This window comes from Thamnophis sirtalis, unplaced genomic scaffold (genome assembly GCF_051295495.1).
Source record: "Thamnophis sirtalis isolate CommonGarterSnake01/CBP01778 unplaced genomic scaffold, rThaSir2_p1.2 scaffold_3, whole genome shotgun sequence".
NCBI classification, from domain to species: Eukaryota; Metazoa; Chordata; class Lepidosauria; order Squamata; family Natricidae; genus Thamnophis; species Thamnophis sirtalis.
Window position 1 is genome coordinate 67,372,857 of NW_028261383.1, and position 8,262 is coordinate 67,381,118.

The window sequence follows — 8,262 nt, forward strand, 5'->3', positions numbered from 1 at the left end:
CATGACTTTATGGGAGGAAAAGAAGGTTGTATTATTTACAGGACCTTGGACAGCTCCTAACTATTACATAAAGGAATGCATGGCTGGAAAATGAATATTTATACATTCTTATACATCTGCAAGCCTGATGAATTATAAAGCCATTCCCTCCAATATAATGGCAAGGAATTTAAACAGGGAGGATCCTGAGATGCTGCCAGCCCTTCAAGGTAGACCAAACTAGAGAGTCAGAATTATGAATGCTACTACTACTATTATTATTACACATTACAGTACCAGAATCTAGCAACTCTGAATGCATTTGTTCCTCCCTTCCTTCATTTTTATGACAACTAGGTAGAGTCATGTATAAGACAGTTTCTCAAATTACATTTCTGCCTGAGACTCAAATTTCCTTTATCTGACTATTGTGTTCGGTATTTCTCCTGTTCTTCCAGGTTATTCCTATTGCCCTTTACAGAGGCCAATAGAGGAGAATATATGTAGCTCAGGGTTGAACTCTGGAGACCTTGATGCCCTCTGAACTTGGTTGTTTGCTTGCAGACATTTCATTACCCAACTAAGTAATATCATCAATGCTATTAAGTGTGGGGTTTGCTCTCTGCTTATACACAGTAGCTTGCCCTGCCAGTGTTGACATGTGTGTTTTTTCCTTGTTAGTTCCTTAATTAGTGTAATGCCCAATATCTATATCTATATCTATATTCATCTGTGTGTGTGTGTGTGTGTGTGTGTGTTTGGTTTTTATTTTTTATTTGTGCTGATAAATAAATAAAGGGAGACTAGTATAGATCTATTTCAAGCTATTTAGCTCTCATCAGCTAGCCATACCCTTACTGGGATTCGAACCTGTGGTGTATTGCATCTTAGGCAGACTTCTTAGCCATTAGGCCACAGGCTCTTATCCGTAATCAGCGAAGCCAGGGTGAAAGGTATCTATTAGATTTTGACAACCCCTGGTAAGCCCCAATTATGGGAGGAAGCTAACTGCTTCCATCATCTGTCAAATCTTTATGTATATATATATATATATATATATATATATATATATATATATATATATATATATATATATATATATATATATATATATATATATATATATATATATATATATACATATATACATATATACATATATACATATATACATATATACATATATATATATATATATATATATATATATATATATATATCTCACTATCTCTATCTATCTATCTCTATATCTATCTATCTATCTATCTATCTATCTATCTATCTATCTATATCTATATCTGTGTGTGTGTGTGTGTGTGTGTGTGTGTGTGTGTGTGTGTGTGTGTGTGTGTGTAAAACGTTCCTGTACATCAGATAAATCTTCTCTTTACACAGTGTGGTCATTCACATTTGGTTCAAGCCTACATTTAAATAGATTTGTTTTTAAACTTGGTGAATATTTCTCAGGAATTGGGAGCTGCAGATTTTGGCATGCAAATGTTATTACAGAAACAAGAAAAATAGAAAATGGGGGAAATGAAAAACAAACATTTTTGAAATACAGTTGATTATGAGGATAGCTGGCTCTAATGACTATCACATATACATTTATTTCTGGTGCCCTGCCCCTGCTTCCCACCCCCTCTCGGTAGCTGCTTCATTCTGCTTATTGATAGTAATGGCAATAGCACTTAGGCTTATATGCTACTTCATAGAGCTTTATAGTCCTCTCTAAGTGGTTTTACAGAGTCAGCCTCTTGCCCCCAACAATTTGAGTCCTCCTTTTGCCCATCTCAGAAGGATGGAAGGCTTGAGCCTGGTGAGATTTGAACTGCCAAATGGAAGGTAGCTGGCAGTCAGCAGAAGTAGCCTGCAGTACTACACACTAACCATTGCACCATCACGACTGATAGCACTGCTCCTGTACAATGTCATCCATGGAGAGGGTCAACAGCATCCACATGACAAGCATCATCAGTCAATTGAAGCTTTTATACTCTTGTGCCACTCAGCCCCTTGGGGACATCCCCACCCTGCTGCTCTCAGCTGCATTCTGAGGGAGCTACTTTTCACATGGGGAAACGCTACTGATTTATCAAGCACCGAATATTCCTTTAAGAATTGTGTTAAGCCAGAAAACTGCAGCAGTTCAGGATGACATCTCAGTACTGCAGGTTTTGCCAGGGAGATGGGTATGTTCATTAAAAGACAGAGTGGGAGAGAGAGAGAGAGAGGGAGAGAGAAGCACAAACTTCAAATGGATGTGGGATTCTCAAGCGGAAACATACCATAATCAATGTCTTTTGAGGAATATTTCACCTATAGTGCCATAGGACATAATCACCTACAATACTGTCGGCCCCTGAGACAAAGAAAGAAGCTGGCAAAGCAACATCATTAGGGACTAGTAATAATCTTGAGGCTTGTATCATTTCACAGCCGAGTTGTTTGAAAACAGCAGACTGGCCATTATAGAAGACAGCAGTAGCAGCTGGTTCCCGCTCTGATTTCCTTATAGTATCAGCTCCTGAATATTTTCTCGTTTATAGCGTTCCTTCTTTCCAATGTAGTTACCCTTTCACCCCTCGCTCCTTCTATCTTAACTCCCCCTGAAAGGTCTCTTGAGAGTCTATAATTCATATTTCTAAGGAAAGAACCCCCGCCGAACTCATCAAATAGACATGCTTAGGGCTGTGCGGTAAGTTACTTTAGCTGCATTGCTGCTTCTAAGCAAAAAAAAAAAAAGTAGGATGACATGGTTGCAAGGGGGGGGGGTGACTTGGCTATCCTCATGTAACCTTTTCTCCCTTCCTCTTTGCACATGGCTTGCAAGCATTACTTCAGCAGTTTTGTGTGCAGCCTGGCATTATCTACAAGCAGAAGGAACAAAGACATTTGTCTGTATTTCTATGCCATAAAAAGTTAGGAGTAATGAAAGCCCATTTTCACGTTCCTATTTATTTGTTTGTTTGTTTTAGAAATGGCGAGAACACCAGACACCATCATTATCTACGCTAAAAGACTTGATACACTTCTCGCACAGTTCTGAAGCATTTCTTTCAAATAAATAAATAACCAAAAATAAAAAAGGAAAAAGAGAACCACTTTAAAATCAGAGACTTGGATAAATCATATACCATATTTACAGTGCTTGAACTGTAATGTCTTTGTAGTCCCTTGACAATTGGGGTTTTAAAATCACTTTTCCATACAAGAATTAGCTATAATAGCTGTCAGAAGTATTCCTGAGCACTTTCATTTAGTATATTACTATATTCTGCAAAGATATTTGTATTACTTTATCTTACAGAAATAATCATGTAGTAAAGTGGTTAACATTAGCTGTATTTTAAAAACAAAGGTGTATATTCTCAAGGTTAGCAATCTTTTTTCCTTTTTCTTTCAGATTTTTTTTCCAAACAATCAATCAGAATAGAGCTGGGAGGGACCCTCAAGATCTTCTAGTCCAACCCCCTGCTGAAGCAGGAGACTCTATGACATTTCAGACAAAAAGACTGTTCAGTCTTTTCTTTAAAACCTCCAGTGATGAAGCACCTACAACTTCTGAATGCAAGCTGTTCCACTGGTTAATTGTTCTCTTGTTAGAAAGTTTCTCTTTAATTTCAGAGATTCAATTTGCTTCTCTTCTTAATTAGTTTCCATCCATTGTTTCTCGTCTTGCCTTCTGGTGCTTTGGAAAATATTTTTGACCCCCTCTTCTTTGTAGCAGCCCCTCAAATACTGGAACACTGCTATTATGTCACCCCTATTCTTCATATCTCTGGACTAGCTATACCCAATTTCTGCAACTGTTCTTCATATGTTTTTGTCTCCAGGCCTTTAATCATCTTAGTTGCTCTTCTTTCCAAAGTCTCAACATATTTTGTGTAAAGTGGTGACCAAAACTGGATCCCATATTCCAGATGTGGCCTTACTAAGACTTTATAAAGCATTACTTTACGTGATTCTGATTCTGTGCCTCTGTTTATACAAGCAAGGCTTGTATTAACTTTTTTGGCTGCAGCTGCCCACTGCTGGCTTGTGTTTAAGTGATCATCCATTAGAACTCCAAGGTCCCTCTCACAGTTACTGTTTTCATTCCCAAAGACTTCTGGATTTGTTCCAAGTGTAATCATTTTTAACTTCTTGGATGCCTTGCTCGTACAACACACAAAGCAAAACATTCTAGTCATATCAAAGCCAATAGGCATCTCGAGAAACACACACTCCAGTTACACTAAACCCCCACCTCCAGCACAGGGTTCCTTGAGTCCACAATGTGTTTGCCAACAAAAACCTTAATTTTATTTTAAATACCCTTTTATTTTTTTTAAAAAAAGTGTTGGGATCTAGTATGCTCCAAAGCATAATACCAGCTTGAAACAAACTATGCCAGTGATGGCTAACCTTTTTGTAAATGTGTGCCAAAATTGTGTGCATGCGTGCTATCGTGCATGAGCGTGTGCCCAGACCCACAACGGAATGCACCCCACAGAACTGTGCATGTGCATGCAACCCCCTCCCCGGAGCCTGGGGAGGGCAAAAAACAGGCCCAATGAGCCAACCATAAGTTTGGAACTTCCAGTTGGTCTGTTAGGCCTGTTTTTCACTCTCCCCAGGCTCCAGAGGCTTTCCTGACGCCTGGGGAGGGCAAAAATGGCCTCTACCAGTCCTCCGGAAGGCCAAAAATCAGCTGGCTGAGAGCTGACGTGCCGGCAAATATGGCTCCATGTGCCATCTGTGGCACACATGCCATAGGTTCGCCATCATGGCTCTATCCTTTCAGCAACACATCTTGAACCCACATTGATCACCAAAAACAAAATAGTATGGACCCTATTATTCTGTTTTGTTTCTGGCCTCACAACATGGCATCACATATTTGTAAAATCTAAGAGAAAAGCACTAGTTAGGCAGTGCTATTTCCAGTGATTAGAAAGAAACATATTATTGAGGGTCAGTAGACAAAGCTGAAAAGGACTTCCTGCAAGAAACTCTACAGTCTTTTCAAACAGAAGCCCACTTTTAATCACTGTAAAAATAATAGCTAATCAAAATGCAAAGCAAGTTCTAACAAAGCTTAGCTTATCATTCAATGGAATTTTTATGCCTATATCTAAAATATTCATTTTACATACTTTATAAACCAAGTAAATGCAGAACAGGGAAATATTAGTGTTTAGTGTAGTCTTTCTATGTGGTGGTTTGATATTTTTATGTTAAGTTAGTTTTTATTTCTAATACTAAAAAGAAAAGAACTAAATATACACAACAAAATGAAAATATAAGCACTACTTTCAAAGTGATAATCATAACAATAAAAAGAGGGTGAGGATAAAACACCATATTGCTCAAAAGCCTTATTATATACTCCTTTGTCAAAAAAAAAATAATCTAATTTAAATGTTGACAACATGTATCAACAATTCAATGCTGCAAATCAGATGCAAATTACTTTTTTCTAGCATTGTGAAATAATTTTAGCCAATACGCATGCCTCCTGAATCCAGAATTTGTCATATTTTCATGAGGCACTGATTTATACTTATGCAGTCATTTGATACTCATATATATGATTTGAACTTATTTATATATAATTTGCTTAATAAAATGTAGCTAAAATAGTCCACAGTGCACAGAGAACAGCAACTAAATAGGGACTGGCAAAACAGATCTTTCTCTAACCTGTCATTCTCCAAATATGGTGGTTCTCACCCCAACTAGTTTTAATTATGCTGGCTGGACATTATGGACTTCAATACATCTAGACAAGATTGTCCACAAAAGCAAGTGGAGTGGTTGATAAAGGCCAAGACTGCAGCCACAATCATGTGGCCAAATCCCTACAAACATCCCTTCTTCAGGAGGATATTTCAGCAGTTTCCTCCATGTATTAGCTACTAGGATTGTACAGCATGAAAACCAGGTCTCAGTACTATTTGCAAACTAAGTTTAGTATTTTGAAATCTTCGATTCCAAATCTAAATCTTATTCAGGAAAATGATATTTGCTAGTGAAAACATAAACCAAAGCAGATACTCTAAATTTTAATGAAAGGGTTTAGAAAGAAAAAACAACAACCAGCTCATCTTACTCAGATTGAAAGTTTGCCATAAGTAGAAGTTCTGAGAACATCTTGATACAAACCCTTTGAAAACGGTCATAAAACACTGTGTGTGGTAACAGCCCATCAAAGATGTGCACTGTGGGATATAAGGACTTCATGAACCTCCATCCACCCACTAGAGAAGGAGAGGAGAGGTGTAATAAGCAAGTTTGGATTTCTCTGGTTCTCTTCATTTTGTCTTAACATGTGGAGTAGACCTATCTATTCTGGCTAACGCACTATAACCTATGGCTTTAGGAATTGTGCAAACTCAGCCAACTGGGAATTACTTAGTAAGCCATAATTAAGCCACGATGGCTTAGCACAGTTTGTATTGAGGTTTGTATTTCCACCACCCTCACAAAGTGTTTTGGAAAATGTATTTGGATGAAAGCTTCCATACTTAAGAAAGCCCCTAAAATCAGTCTATAATAGTATATGGCAGGAAGCCACATTTTGACTGGAACATGGTGAAACAGACTGGCAAAGGAATCAACCAAACTACAGACACTCTCCGTACTTAGGTTATGTGCAGAATATATATAGAGAGGAGCTGGAAGAAAATGGATGTGGATTTAAATTTGGAGGAAGAAGTACCAATCTCCACTTCACTGATGACACTACTCTAGTAATTTAAGTTAAAGAGCAGAGTGGGGGGAAATGGGACTACAATTAAATGTGAAGAAGACTAAAATAATGACAAAATAAAATATGCAGAAATCAACCTCCAAACTGATAATAGTATGTTATAATCTTTATTTATAAAATCTGCATGCTGTCCATCTTTCCATTGAGTGAATATTTCAGATAAAATGATGCATATTGGTATAGGCCACTAGAGAAACTGTCTATAGTATATAAAGGCACTTCACATTTATTCTGGAAATGTGAACAACTAGAAAAGAAACTTTGTTCAACAGTTGTATAAAAATATTGTTCTGACCGAGGCTTCCCAAGAGCATGATGCAAACGACAAAAAACCCTTTTATTAATTTATTGTGAATTCTGCTCATTCACATCCAGCAAAGTCTTTCAGGGGAGGATTTACAGTCACAGACATTATCTGGCTTGGAGAGTTGACCTGCTGATATCTGCAAAACTTGGCAATGAATCACGGAGAGTCACGAAACAATTAAGCGAACTAATTGTCTCCTGAAAACTCCACTCTCCTTTCGCTCCTCTTTTATTTCCTCTGGAGGGGGCCATTCATCGTCTATCTGTGGCCTTACTCCCAAGTCAACCCCTGTTCTTTAGCTATTCCCTTCATCTGGCAACTCTCTGCATGCGCACATTAGGAACAGGCTTCAGCTGTTCGTCTTCCTCACTGATATCTTAATCTGAAAGCAGCTGATAACTGGCATACAACTCTGCCCCCACCCCCTCTGCCTTCAACACAGAGCCCTCATCAGTCTTCCCCAGACTCCAGGACTGGCCAACTCCTCACTGTCCGAATCTGCTGCCAGCTCTACTGGCTGCTAGTGGGCCACAACAAATATTAGAAAAATCTGAATTCAAATCCACACCCTGATTCAGAGGATTTTAAAGATTAATATAGCACTGAGAGGTTTCTCTTTTTGGATTTATAGAAAAAATAGTTGGAAAAAAGGAAGGAAGGGGGAGAGAAAGAATGTAAGTAGATTCTTTGTGATTCATCTCACATTTGCCAAATGATAATTGGACACTTGGGCATGAAAAGATAAACTGAGTTTTATTACCACTCATAATGAAGATGTTGAACTTGGTATGACTGACAATCCATTCACTGAGATTCAAATAAACAAAGTAAGACATAACTACTAAAGTTGGTTTCTGATGCATCTGCCAACTTCCCACAAGAAAACTTAGTGAGAAAGCCAACAAGAAATCAGAAGTCGCTCCCACCCCGCCTGCTTTTTTGCCCACCTGTAGTACTTCTGCTTCTCTGTTTAGATAAGGACATATCTTAAATGAAGACCCCATAGGGTTCAGGTTGTTTAGTTCTAATTAAGTGGCAAACTGGCAAACTGTAACAATTATGCCTATGGATGGTAAATCAAAGGTGCCTCTTTAAGAGTAGTCTAATAAATGTTTAGTATAAAGATGGCTAATAAACCATCAGTCCTAAACTTAGTGGATGAAGGGACTTCCACAGAAGCTATTGTGTTTAATTCAAAAGGCTCAATTGTTTCCTTTACATC